Raw genomic sequence first — 14,728 nt, 5'->3', positions numbered from 1 at the left:
GGCCTCGGAGCTCACTGTCACACCCTTTCGTCAAGGCGTAGTCACCGCTTGGGCTGTTCACTAAGAGAGAGACCAAGGGCTTCTGCTTGCCTTGGGTTTTACACATTGGTTATATCAGGGAAAAAGGAAAAGAAAACAGACGGGGACTTTTTTCTCTTCTGTACCTAACAGAATGTCACCCAAGAACCATGACTTATAACGTGGGAAGATGGCGTTGCTGACATGGGCCGAGGAGACTTGACCCTGAAAATACTCACCCCCAAGAGTGTCCTGGATGCACCCAGGAGTTACGTAGCCTGTTTTCAAAACACAGGAACAAAATTCTCTTTTTTAAGTACGGGAAATGTTGGCAGATGACGGGATCTGGGGTTTCTCTGCTTTTGCGATATATAATGATGCTGCGATTTCTTTACCTTCTTCAACACTGGACTCCCAAGTGATTTAAAACACCCTGAATTCCGGTACTGAAATGCACAAATAGGATGGACAAGCACAGATGGGAGATGATGACAGTTTCCAACCAAGAAACAGGAGAGTTGAGTTCAAATTCTATCGCCCTCATTCATTAGGCCCTTCGAGAACCAATGCGTGCCCGGACGCGGAGAGGACTCAAGCCATGATGTAGGAATCGACTGACCTCTGCCCGTCAGTGGAGGGAGGTTAAGAACGTGGGTTCTCAGACACAGGGCAACCGGCGCATCCGTGGGTGAGCACAGTTATCAGAGCTTCATGCGGTCCCTAGAGGGTCTTAGGTAACAAGACAGATGCAGTTCACTATTTCTGCAACTGGGACTTCTTCAGACACCAAGATGTTGTAATTAGTAGCTTCTTCCTGTTTGTTCGTTTTGCATTTTTTTTTAACGAAATGCTTATGTTTGCAAGAGCTGCGTGACCTGGAGAAGACAAGCTCCTTGCCTTCTATGAGCATCACAGCGGACAGCCCTAATACCAATGAACAGGTTGAAAAGCATATTTGCCCACAAATAGTGATGGAACTCCAAGACCCTGGGGAACCGAAAGGAAACTGGCGGCTGGTGGTGGAAAATGGACTGTGACTTGACTTCTCTGGTGAGGAAATAATCCCCCCAGGTGGACTGAGTGTCCTTCCCACGGGGACGGGTCCTTGGAAGGCTGCGAGATGTGATGGACAGCAGGATGGCGCTCCCGGGGCCTCACAGGGGGAGGGGGGTGCTCTCCAGAGAAAGCCACAGTCATCACAGGGGCCGCAAGGGTCGGGTGACGTCCTGTGGTGGGAAGGGACTTGGTGAAGAGTAAGACTCAGGTCTTGGAGAGGCCTGGGGCCACCTGAGGGTCAGCGCCCCCAGTTCTGCCCGAAGTGCTCTCATAATAAGGGCAATCAACATTTCTCTAAGTTAACAGTGAATAAATCATCTTCAGAAAACTTTGCTATTTTCTTTGATCTGCAACACAAATCTAGTTTTGAAAATATATTTGCCAGGCGCACACAGCTTCGGGACAAACCCCCCACTCTCCTCCTCCCTGGCCAAGTCACTTCCAACAGGAACAGCAAGTGACAGTGCCTTTGTTCCAGTCCTGGCTTAGAAAACTTTCTCTCTGGGGCTTTTGTCCATCAGAAACACCCAAGCTTGGTTCCTGTGACTTCTATGGTCACACAGCTAAACTATTACACTCTTGCTATTCTCATCCTATAAAATAGTAGCCCTCTGTTATCACCAAACCAAAACCCCGTGTCATCCTCCGCCGTGCTTCTCAATTTGCCAGAGACTCTGCTTGTCCTGACTTGGCCTCTCAATAGTTGCTAATCTTCTGGTGGAAGGGAAAGACGTAATTCCATAAATGGCCCCCTGGCCATCAGGGACTCTGAACTGCGAGGCTTCATTTGTCAGCACTCCATCCTCGGCTGAGTCCATTTTTCCCTTTGCACACAAGTTCCGTCTCTGTGTCTGTGCCGGCTCCTGGCAGACACCCACACCATCCTCACTCACTGTAATCAAGTTAAAATGTGTATCAAAATAGACCCTAAACGCTGTAAACCCTAAGAGAACGTTTACTCCCTCTCTCCGTTTGTGAGTTTTGCTAGTACTGTAAATTTTGTTTTCAACCCGTGGATGCCACCCTGTGGGGGGACCTGGTAAGGCTGGGCCACTGTTTGCTGGGCCGTCGGTTAGCGCTGATGTCAGGAGCAACAGGAGAAGCGGCATTTACCCTCCTCCAGCTCTGGGACTGGGCTGCAATAAGCTCAGGATGTCCCTGAGAAAATCTCCACCTCCCCTTGGTGACAGCAGCCGGCACGTCATTGATGGAAAGGCTGCCAGCAAGCCCCACAGGGAACGGGTGTTATTCCATGGATGACTATATTTCCTGCTACAAATATAAAATCTCATGTCTTCACAACATTCCCTCAAAAGTCTACACAGCAATTTCTTCCCTTCAAAAAGAAGAAAGAAAAAAGCACGGTGTTATAGCTCCAGGAGGCGAGGACCAGCTCTGCCCTGACGGAGCTCACTGCCCAGCTCGCCAAATGAATCACCCTGACTAGCTGTTGAGGACAAGTGCGAGGGCCCCCCGGAGCGGTCACCTTTACACTTAACAGCACAGGAAAATTACAATTTCAAAAAAACATTTAGTCACTTACTCTGAAATAGCAAACCCAGTCATCGTCAGGAGTGTTGCTTAACACAATTTCATGCCCTCTCAGCCTTGCTGAGCCGCGTTCTCCCGCTGTCTTTGCACAGGGGACGGAGAGCGATCAGAGCTGGCAGCCTCACCCCAGGCAGCCGCCCACGGGCGCCTGAGAGCACACGAGGAGTCCGCTGTCTCAGAGACGCCACCCAAGGAAAGTGACAAGTGGGGGTGACAGCAGCCACATTTGTCCAGCAGCGTTACCCCTGGAGCAGCTAAACGTAAGTTACACCGGGACCCTAAGTTGACCCTCATTCACAGGACCTGGACAGCATCCGGGGGATGCCTCCCGCATGTAGGACAGCTGCCCCTTGTACCAAAGCAGTTCGGCTGCTCTTCCCATTTCCACTGTTATACTGTGAGCTCCTGGAAAGCAAGAAAAATCTTACACAACTTCAAATCTTTCAAAAAACAAAACAAAATGAGCAGCGCCTCATAAGCAGTCATTGCTATTGACACAAACTATCCATAATCAATCTATAAATGAAAATTGGGGTGAGTTTATTAGGAGCCAGATCTGAGGAATATCTTAGCCCGGGGCCTTCGTTCCCCAAGGAAGGAAGGGCACCAAACAAGTGGGGTTACATAGTGGCTATGTACCCTCAAAGAGGATGTTTCACATATGATTGAAATGCCCTTCTACAATAGTCACGAGACTGCTCTGTCAGCACAGTGATTGATGGACACAGCAAGTAGTAGGTCTGGTGTCCTGGTGGACACAGCAGGGTGGCAGATCTGTTGTCTCAAGCTGGGTGGTAACAGGTGAGCACAGCAATCAGTTCCTAGCCTAGGGAGAGATGTTCATCCCTAAGGAAATGCCAATGTTGGGGAAGTTGCACCTTCATCTTAAGGGCATTTGCTCTCGTCTTTGGAACATAGCAAATTCTTAAGCAGACATACACTGCATGCTCAACGGCCATGTCAGGCCCTTTTGGAAAAACGAGGTCAGGCCAAATTAGATTTACACCAAATGGGCACATATATTAGCTCAGGGCCAGTCTTACTCAGCAAAAAGAGGAGGATTGGTGGCAGATGTTAGCTCAGGGCTAATCTTCCTCAGCAAAAAAAAAAATTAAATTAAAAAAAAGTGGGGAGAATTGTTGATCCCAAAACTGGAATTTCCCCCATCAGACCATCAGGACTGGCACATCTGTTCTTTCTCTCTCTTCCTGCCTCCGCTTGGCCATCTGTGCAGTGGGTCTGGTTTCTTTCTCACCTCCTCACTGCCTTTTTCTCGGGGTGTGCGGCATGTTTCCTTTTGCACATCCGCTGGGAGAAGGCCTCTAACGGCTCTCGCAGGAAGAGTCACGGAGCTCCATCAGGAGGCACCGGCAAGGTTGTGTCCATCCCTGACCAGCGACCATGGCTGCGAGAAGGAAACACCTCAACTGGCTCGAGGTGGCTGCGGCCACGGCTGACTGAAGGCCAAGCACGAGACGGTGCCACGGGGCAGAGACCGCTGCATGGCGCCTGAAGGGGGAACCGAGCTCCAGGAAGGCGCCAGCACTGCTCGCTGTTGTGTCAGACCAGCAAGGTTTACGTCAGAATAATGGTTTCAAACGCTCTCTAAAGTAAACATTACAAGGCACGTATTTTGCTCTTTGAAAAATAATGACAGTATTGGTATTGTGAAATAATATCAGTTCATTGATGCTGCGTTGCTGTGGTTTGTTAACAAACAGAGGTTTGAGGTGTAGGATGATCATCTTTCCATCCTTTATTGTACGCATGTAACGGCATGTTATGTCCTCATTTTGAGATTGTAGAGAAAGTTGTAAATCTGAGACCTTTTCTAAACATAAGGCTCTGGCCAGATGGCTCAGGCGGCTCTCACAGGCCGTCGACAGTAATGGGGTGTCTGCTCCTTTTGATCCTTTTAGTTTTACTGGTGAGCTTTCAAAGACAGTCACAAAATTGCAAATAGGTTCGCGTTCAAGGATGAGATGGAATGTAGACAGCCCTGCCCAGAGCGCACTCAGGGTGCTCCCTGGGAGGGAGGACCACTCAGCGACCCCAGGATGGGTGCAGCGCGGAGCTCAGGGCGGGAGGGGGAGCCGGGCTGAGCCCCAGGACTGCAGAGGACATCAGTTTCAGAAGTGCTGACATGTGAGGGTGTCCTCGCTGGTGAGATGAGACCAAAGAGTCAAGAGCAGGGCTAAGAAAATAGACGCTGACTGAGTTCGGAGGTTCAAGGTGCACCTGCGGCCCCACTGGACTTCGCGGGTCCTCGGAAGGCTCAGGACATCCTGGCGCTGGAGAAGAGCAGCCAGGACCCTGTGGGGCTCCATCACAGGGCAGCCTCCAGCTTCCGTGGGGACAGGCTCTGAGCTCAGGTGCGTTGTCAGCGAGGACGCTGGCTGCGTCTTCCTGGACATGACAAACAGCCCAAGCCCAGTGGAGACCCAGAGTGCTGTGCCCTCGGGGCTGCTGTTCCCGGAGCCCAGCAGAGACCCAGAATGCTGTGCCTTCAGGGCTGCTGTTCCAGGAGCCCAGCTGAGACCCACAGTGCTGTTCCCTCAGGGCTGCTGTTCCAGGAGCCCAGCGGTGACCCAGAGTGCTGTGCCCTGGGGCTGCTGTCCCGGGATGAACGCACTGGAGCCTGGGCTCAGAAGGCAGGGACACATTTCCTCCCAGGGGAGGAGACTTCCGATCCGAGCCCCTGGGCCAGGGCTCCCATAGGGAGAAAACAGTGCCATGTGGGACCCGTAGGAAAGCTAAGGAGAAGCCTATGGGACCCTCCCCACCCCACCCCCACCTGCACAGCCCATCCTCTCAGCCAGCAGTGTGAGGAGCTCGCTCTCAGCTGACCACCTATAGCAGAGGTCTGCCTCGTCTTCCTGCTCTTCTTGTCATAAAATAAACATATTACCACCCTGAGATTTTATAAAGGGTTATGTGTTAGACTAGAGGGCAAGTATTAAAAAGAATATCTCCTCTTTTGATTTTTTTGAACTTTTGTCACTTTGACTCATGTGTAGATCAATAAAACTGCCATGAATTTTAAAATATCAACTTTTTACAGTGTTTAAGATAACAATTGGCTGTAGGAAATACCTTACTAGCCTTACAGACCTGAGATGGTTAATGAATCTTCCAAAACTGTCAGGCCTCTAAGCAGCAATTTAAATCACAGGAAAATATAGATTAAGAATGAGTTACCTGGGGCCAGCCCGGTGGCGTAGTTGTTAAGTACAGGAACTCTGCTTCATCAGCCAGGGGTTTCCAGATTGAAATCCCGGGCACAGACCCACACACCACTCATCAAGCCACGCTGTGGCAGCATCCCACATAAAACAGAGGGGGATTGGCACAGATGTTAGCTCAGCAACAATCTTCCTCAAGCAAAAAGAGGAGGATTGGCAACAGGTATTAGCTCAGGGCCAGTCTTCTTCACACACACAAAAAAAATGCATTACCTATTTCTATTACTGGATTTTAAGAGGTTAAAATTCATTTGATGTTGCATAATTCAGAGCTGAAACGAAAGCTTACAACTGGATATTTAATGTAACTGCAAGTTCAGAACTGGACGTGCTAGAGCATGAGGGACAATCTGCCAGCCAAGGGAAAGAAGCAGCAAGACGAGGCGAGAGATGGTGCTCAGGGAGAGAAAGAGCTGAGGAAAGGACACGCGTGTTCACAGAGAGAGAAAGCGACCAAGAAAGACAGCTGCTTTACAGAAAGAGCGAAGAGGTGATGCAGGAAACGGCCCGGCTCCCTTCCTTCCTTTTCTCCCAGTGGACAGCGTTTGGCAGCACCGTGTAGATTCCAGGACGGCTGAGACATGAGAACCAAGGTGATTTCACGGGATCGGGGCCACCAGGAGGACGCCCTGGTGGTCAGCCAGTGCTGGGGCCGCCCCTCGACCCCTCGCAAATCACGGAAAGTGGTGATTGTACAGCAACCGCTGAATCACTGTTACCCATAGGCTCCCGCTAATCAGCATTAATGCTACTTTCTCGGAAAAGAGGGAAAATGCTGCCTTGTATTAAAGCCGTTCTCAGGAGCACTGGAGAAGGACACGGCCAGGACCCAGTCGTGAAACCAACCTGGGAAGCCATGTACGAGAGGACACTAAACACACAAGACTCACCCAGGAAAGTTAAAGGACCACGTTTCCTTCTCCACTCCAAGAGCACACACCAGATTGGGTGCATATCAGTATTTCAAGTCTGAAAAAAATCTCGGGGAATTTCTTCACTATGAAACAACCAACCACTTTCTGAGATTTTCTGTTACACGCAGAACTTTTTATCAAAAACAACTGTTAAAGCTGGCTTTCCACAGTCAACAAGCAAAGAAGTTACAGCGAGATGGGAAAGGATTTACAAATCTTTTTTTATTAGAAGGAAACCACCAGATGGCACCATATTAGACTTCATCCCAGGGACTGTGGTGAGGCAGGGACGTGCTGTGGCTGGCCCCTGGGAAATGCAGGCTGCACTTTGCTGTCGTGTCTCACAGGAAATGATTAAACAGGCCAGTAAAGCTCATTCTATCACTGACATTGTGACTATGATCACTGCTTTGCTCTCTGTTACCCACGGTGTAGAACCCAACAACCACAGCACTCTGTGCCACCAGCCGCTTAACCAGAGAGGGAAAAAACCACTTCGGGCAGGTGAAGTGGTGTCTTGCGGTGGTTGGATTTCTGCACCGTGGTCAGCTGATGGCAAGAAATGATCTCAGTTACAAATACATCAGCAATGTGGGCGTCTTGCAGTTTATCTAAATAAGGTTTGTGTACTTTACAGACATTATCTCATTGATTCTGAAAATATCTCTGTGAAATAAGCAAGTAGAGATTTTGCCACCATCTATTATAGAGAACTTCTGCCAAGGAACAATTTTATGAGAACTCAAGTATTGACAAAACATAAATTCAGAAACATAACTCAAATATTTAATTATCTACATTATAGCTTGGTAACTACTTGGGGTGTAGAGCCTTTCAACAGAATTAAAAACCCACACTTGCCATGATGTGTAGAGAGTCAGGAAGCATCTCGACACAGCGCCTAAGGCCTGACCAAAACTAATCGGATCTGTGACCTTGGGAAGGTCACACAACCTCTGGGCCTAAATGACTTCCTTATGAACCCGGGGGTTGAACAGACCTCCACCACGTCTCAGTGGCAAATATGGTCCTAACCTCGTGCTGTTAAAGGGCTTCTTCATTGGGTTGACTCATTGGGTTGAACTTGCTCTAGGTTCTAAGCTGATCCAGGCTCTGCCAACTATCATGTACTGTACTTAGTTTTTGATACATTTAGTAAGAAATAGCTGGCTGTCAGCCCTCCCTATCTCTCCTGTTTTATAGGGGAGTGACAGGTCCGGCCAGAAAGTCAAGGCTGATATCCAGAAGTGCAGGAAAGTGACTGGATCAAAGCCACAGCTGCTGTGAACCTCAGAGCTCGGGCTCCTGTGCCAAGGTTTTGGCTCACAGGAACATCCTTGGTCCAGGCTTCATCTCAACAACCCAAGACGTCTTTCCAAGGTTGATTTAGACTGGGCTGCTCAAAGCATGGATTACGACTCGAATTTTCATAGCATTTTATGCCCAGGGCGAAGATGCTGCCATCCTTAAGAGTTATGGCCCCAAACAAAGCAGGGGCACACAGCTCAATCACAGCAGGGAAGGAATATTGTCCAAAAGACGTAGATTTGGTATTTCACTAAGTCTAGGTCAACCCCAGTTGATTTGGTGATATTTCCTGATGAGACCTGTGTTCTGGAATTAGGGAAAGTGGCTCACTATGGTCTAAGTCATCTCTGATGGAGGGTGCAATATCCACTTCTCTAGTGCTCCCAGTAAAATGCCAGTGAAGACTCAGAAAACAAAATAAAGGCAAACATAAAGACTTAGAGCCATCTCAAAGTAGAAGTTGCCTAGACTTTTGACTCTGTATCGGAGTAGGGCGTACAAATGAAATTCCATCAGCAGAAAGCCCAGTGTGGCAGACACAGGTTCAGAAGGCAGATACATCAGTGTGCCCCATCCCATGTGATCTCACAATGCCTCACTGATGCTCCTTCCTCAGGACCTGGGTCCTACCATCAGTGTGCCCCATCCCACGTGTTCTCACAATGCCTCACTGATGCTCCTTCCTCAGGAGCTGGTCCATCCATCAGTGTGCCCATCCCACGTGTTCTCACAATGCCTCACTGATGCCCCTTCCTCAGGAGCTGGTCCGTCCATCAGTGTGCCCCATCCCACGTGTTCTCACAATGCCTCACTGATGCCCCTTCCTCAGGAACTGGTCCGTCCATCAGTGTGCCCCTCCCATGTGTTCACACAACACCACACTGCTTCTCCTTCTTCCAGGGCTGGATCTATCCCTCTTGGCTTGCATACTGGCCTCCTTAGTTACATGCTTTTAACAAACAGAATAGAGAGGAAGGGACAGTGCCTGATTTCCGTGGCTGCGTAAGGAAAGCCTATTTTGCTCCCCCCAGCTCTCTTTCTCTCTGTCCCTCTGCATGTTGTAAGGAAGCCCCGGTCACGTGGAGAGGCCGCTACTACGTCTTCTGCCCACAGCACCAGCTGAGGTCTAAACAGCCCAGATCAACCCCCGGATTTATAAATTGGTTATTCATCTAATGACTCCAGCCCTCAGACTCGGAGATGCCCCAGCTGATGCTGATGGGGCAGACATGAGCCACCCAACAGGCCAGGCCCAGATTGCAGACTTGTAAGCAAAATAAATCTTGTTACTGTCTTAAGCCCCTAAGTATTGGGGTGGTTTGTTACACACCAATAGTTAGCCAGAAGACCCTGACACACACTTTGCCACGTAAAACAGAAGGATCCTACTGTCCTTATTTTGGATCAGAGCTACTGTGTTCATCTCTCACTGCTGGTCTCATTGTTCAAAGTACCAGGTTCAACTGGAAAACTGGATTTCTCTCCCTCCAGGGGCACAGTTACCATCTTTACGGTTCAGCAGAATATTACAACGAAAGCAATCTAATAGCATTCATTAATATTTACTGGGTTATAACTGAGTAGGCATGGTGTTAATGATTTTGCCTGTAACTTCTCCCTTAATACACTCAACAACCCCATGAGGTTGTAAAAGAAGATCAGAAAAACTAAGAATCTGATCCAAAATTCCTCAGTTATAAGCAGAAGAGCACTGTTTAAAAATAGCATGCTTAACCACATGGAAAGGTAAAACCGTTCTCCCACACTCCTGTATCAAAGAGGAAATAAAAACTTGATTGGAAGCCCTATGGAAAACAATGACAAAGAAAACATGATAAAATAAAGTAATATGTCAAAAGTTATGGGATGTAGCCAAAGCTGCACTCAGAGAGCCAGAGTAAAATGTACTCAGAGTAAAATTAATACATTTAAATGCTTTTACTTTAAACAAACAAACAAAAAATAAAAATAAGTGAACCAAATATTCAATTCAGTAATTTATGAAATCAATCTAAGGAAACCAGAAAGGATTACAATACTGGTTAAAACACAGATTTAAAAAAACAGAAAGGGTTGAGATATAAAAAAATACAAAATGAACCCAAGAGAAGTATCTTCATGAAATAACAAAAGCTGCAAATGTCTGAATAGGCTAACACCTAGAAAAAAAAAAAAAACCTTAAATTTTCAGTCATTTAATAAAGGTTTATCAATTTCTTATGCCATAATCTGATGAAATAGTGACGGGGGTTGAGTAGGCTCTGCCTCACCAGTTTGGCTCCTTGCATTTTATGAGGCCACCATCTTGAACACATAGACTCCAAGGATGCCCTGAAAAAGGAAGAAAGTAGATGACTGTTCATGGATGATTTTTGTGGTCTAGACCTAGAAGCTGGATAAAACAGTTCCGCCCACATTCCATTCACCAGAATCCAGTCCCAAGGCTTTGTCTATCTCTGGCAAGTCAGCTAGGAAACTTAGTCCACTGACATGCCCAAAAGGAAAAAGAAATATGTTTGGTGAACATATACCATTGTCTCTGCCACAGTTCTCCTTTGTGGTCAAGAAATGTTCATTTTGCTTTTCACCCCACATATAGAACACACTCAGCCATCCATCCCCAAGGAAACTCAAAGCCCTAAGAATTCGCTGTAGTCAATTGAAAGTTCAGGACTCCTGATGATGCAAAGTCCTTTTTAACTTGCTTCGTGTTGCTTCTCACGGTCTCGTGACTAATGAACTAAAAAGAGAAATTATCTGCCTCCCTCAGACACTGATGACATAATGTGGGACAGGGTGAGTATAACTGCAGTAAGCACATCCATTCAAAAAGGAGAAGAATGGAAATCACAAAGCAGCAATGGGTACGTAGCAATTCTGAAACCCTATGGGTCAGTTGTATAAACTTGAGTCTGTTCTTCGGAAAGAATATCTTCATCCATTGTTCTTTTGATCCCTTGGCCTCCTGAGTTGGGGGAGATGGTTCTTCTGTGTCAAAATCTTCCATGGCCATATTTAAAATACATTTGGAAAATTCTGCCCGCCCTGGAGGCAGAAAAGCTTTGGGAACCCACTTTCTGCTTATCAAAGGCTGAAGTTCCAATAGTTGATTTAAAGTTTATTCAAAGAGTTCTAGTTTGAGCTTATTGCTTTTTTAGAAACAAATTATGTTTCCAATTAGTACGATGTACAGCAAACATATCCAAAGTCTTTTCGTGGGCAGAGTTCCCAAATCTGCTGTTTTATTTGTGTTTTTTTGTTTTTATTTTTGCCAACAGGCTGCTCCACTCATCATGGCAGCTTCCTTGAGACTAACAAGCTCTTTTCAATAGCTTCTCCTGCTCACAAGCTTTCTCTGTCGTATTTGCATCAAATCTTCTATCAATTGTTTCAGAGCTAGGAACAGGCAACTTTTCCAACTCTACAAGAACCCTTTTCTGGACTTTCTCTATTTCCATTCATTTATGCTTGCAGGTCGATCAGTTTCCTGAGGTCACCTTCGTCTATGCCAACCTCAATTAACACTAGCCAACACACACTAACAGTTTTATTCTTTTGACTCCCTTGCCCTGGGCCTACTGGCCGAGCAGGGATGTCACCCGCCCTGCAGTGTGCTAGGCTGTAGTCTTGCCATGTGCTGTCAGTGCATTGTGTGAGTTCCCATTTTTCCAGCCTTCAATATCCATTTGTTTGAACTCTGTTGCCAAAATGCTAAGCTGTTGCTAAGTATTTTAGATTTTTGTTATAGCCACAGCTCACTTGTCAATAAATTGAAGTAGGTTAGTTGCTCTGAAAAAAAATTCAAAATCTCAGTGGCTTAACATATACTCCAACGCAGACTGACAACAGGTTTCTGCTGCGTGTAGTCATTCAGGAAGTGAAGGAAGTGTTTTTTAGTTCCCCTCACTTCAACACATGTTTTCACAACCAGTATTTAGCATCCTTCAGCCAGCTAAGCGGCTGGGGAGGGTTTAGAGAAGGCACATCTGCTCTTGATCGCCTCAAACTGAAAATGGCACATCACCTTTTCTTAAATTCTATCTGGAACTAGTCTCCCTGTCCCACCTAAAGGTGAAGATCTGTGAAGTATGGTTAGTTGGGGACCCAGGCAGAGGAAAAGATTTGGTAAGCTTCTGGCCAATATTTTCCCTGGATAGAGCACAAACATCTCTTGCTCATAAAGGGATTACAGTCTGGACAAGGAGATAAGACAAGAGAACTACTCTCCTTGAAAGAGGGTGGGAATGACTACCAGCAGCAAACATCTGTGGAACAGACATTCAAGACTATGAGCTAGGCTACGATTGGATTCAAGGCCTGATACCTCATGATGGAGACAGAAGAGAAAACTGCTCCCTCCAGAAGAATGGAAACTAGGGGTGGGGACTTGCGGCCCAGAAGACTAGGTCACCAGAGTCAGAGCAGAGCCACAATAACACTATTTTGATTTGAGGCATGCCAGATTTTAAGTAGGGTTATTTATTACCAATTTCCCATCCCATTCTTACGTCACTGCTAAGATCAAGATTGGTTCTCAGGTGTGAAGAACAGCTGAACCTATATGTGGGTCTTAACCTGCCAAATTTGGATGGATATAGAGACGGAAACCAAAGCACCACACTAGTGAGCCTGAAAAAAATCAGAGACAGTGTTAGAGGAAGAAAGATCCACGGAAGATGGAACCGGTCCTCCAGTTCCTCCTCCTATGTCTGAGAACTCACAGATGCTGAAGACTCAGGGGTGACGTGATGCCGTCCTCAGAAGACAGCTCATACTCACTGGAAGGCGAAGACAGACTGAGGAGGCATTACTCAACCCAGTGGGCTCAGCCCACGTCATCATTTCCCCACGGGTGTTCACCTACAAACATTGCATTCCAATCAGTCTCTGACGCTTGACAAGAGCAGTCAAAAGAGCATTAGCCGGTGTCACATTTCAAAGAGCACTAACTTTTATTTGGGGGCAGCCATATCAAATATAAAATAAATTTTAACGTTTTGAATTACCAGTTCAGCTCTCTGTAGAACGGATACTTTTCTGTCACTTGGCCAACCAGGCTTTTTGCCATTAACATTTGTTCTACTAATTAAAAAAGAATGTGCATCAAAAATAACAACTTGGAGTAAACAGGTCTACTTTATTCCATATTTTATGAACGATATTACATTCTTATATGCTGTGGCTGCAATAATCAGGCAATCTATTCTGCATCAGTAAATAGTGATTTATTCTTCTGAAGCTTTAATATGATTCATTTTTCCGGTAGTTGAAGTACCACTAGTTAATGCTTTGCTGTTGCTGACCTCAGTAGATTTTTTTGTAAAGCTTTATATAGCATTTATAGGTCACAAAAATGCCAACAATGTTCATTATGGTCATATCCCAAACTACCTGACAGCAAACTGTTTTCCCTCAACTCTTTTGTATGTATAGCCCTTAATTAATGCTTCACCTCATGCCAAATTATAGTGAGATTCTTGTCACTTTACATGCAGCATGACATTTATACAAATATCTGCTGAATTTATCAGGAGCACTGCACACAGAATTTGTATCCTATGGCTTGAAGGCAGACAAGCCATAAACCTGGACCCAAATATGTACAGACTGAGAAGCATTAAGGAAACTGGAAAAGTGAGAATCTTTGCAGAGGTTGAAAATGTTCTTTCTTTGCCATCCTCAAGGGCCTCATGACTACTAATTGCTGTTAGATAGATCTTTTTAAACCAGGGTAAAAACTCTTTTAGGGGATTTTTAGAAGGTAATTTTGTGTATAGGAAACTTTCCTCATCTGAAAGACAGGTGGAAATTTTTTAAAAATCAGAAAAAGTGTTTGAAAGATCCTTAAAGGCTCACAAACAGAGATGCGTGTCTACAATGGAAGAAGTCCTGTCTGGAGAGGGGCGTGGAAACGGGCCCTGGGCTGTCAGGACACAAACACGCACTGGGAACACGAGAGAATTCAATGAACAGACTTCAAAAGTGTAGACCCAAACTTATTTCCAGGTTAGAAATAATAAAGTGCTTTCCATCGTAAGGCTGATTATGTGAGAGGCACCTCGTACTGGAACCTCGGAAGTTCCACTTCATCTGACGTCCCACCACAGCAGGAGCATTTGAGTGGCTTCTCGGCTCCTCCCCACTCGCTGTGCCACATTAGGCAGCGTCTAACCTTGCTGGGTCTACTCACTTAAGAAGGAGGCGGTCCTTATAACAATAACGACCTCACGGGTTTTTCTGAAGATTAATGAGTTAGTACATGCACGGCAGTGTAGAATGACACCTGGCACATAATAGCCACTCACTAAAAGTTAGCTATTACCAGTATCGCTAACGTACAGTGAGGTGACGTCAGAGACGTGAAGTGACTTCCAAGCTGCACAACTGCTTAGTGGCCACCACAGCCCCTTCACTTCCAGGTCCCAGCTCCTCGTTAGCCTTCTCCCGAAACTTCCCACACTAACTGAAACAAAGACAATCGGGTTTCAGCAACGTTAATTTTCAATTCTGTTTGTATTCAGACGACTACTGGCTAGTCCTGCCCTGCAAGGAAATTGCAGTAATTCCCCAGTCCACCAAATTTCCTCTGCCTTCCTTTCCCTTCGCTCAAAAGTGTCTGAACACCTTTCTTAACTGAAA

This window comes from Equus asinus, chromosome 5, assembly GCF_041296235.1.
Source record: "Equus asinus isolate D_3611 breed Donkey chromosome 5, EquAss-T2T_v2, whole genome shotgun sequence".
Classification (NCBI taxonomy): Eukaryota; Metazoa; Chordata; class Mammalia; order Perissodactyla; family Equidae; genus Equus; species Equus asinus.
Note: the sequence above shows the minus strand (reverse complement) of the source record.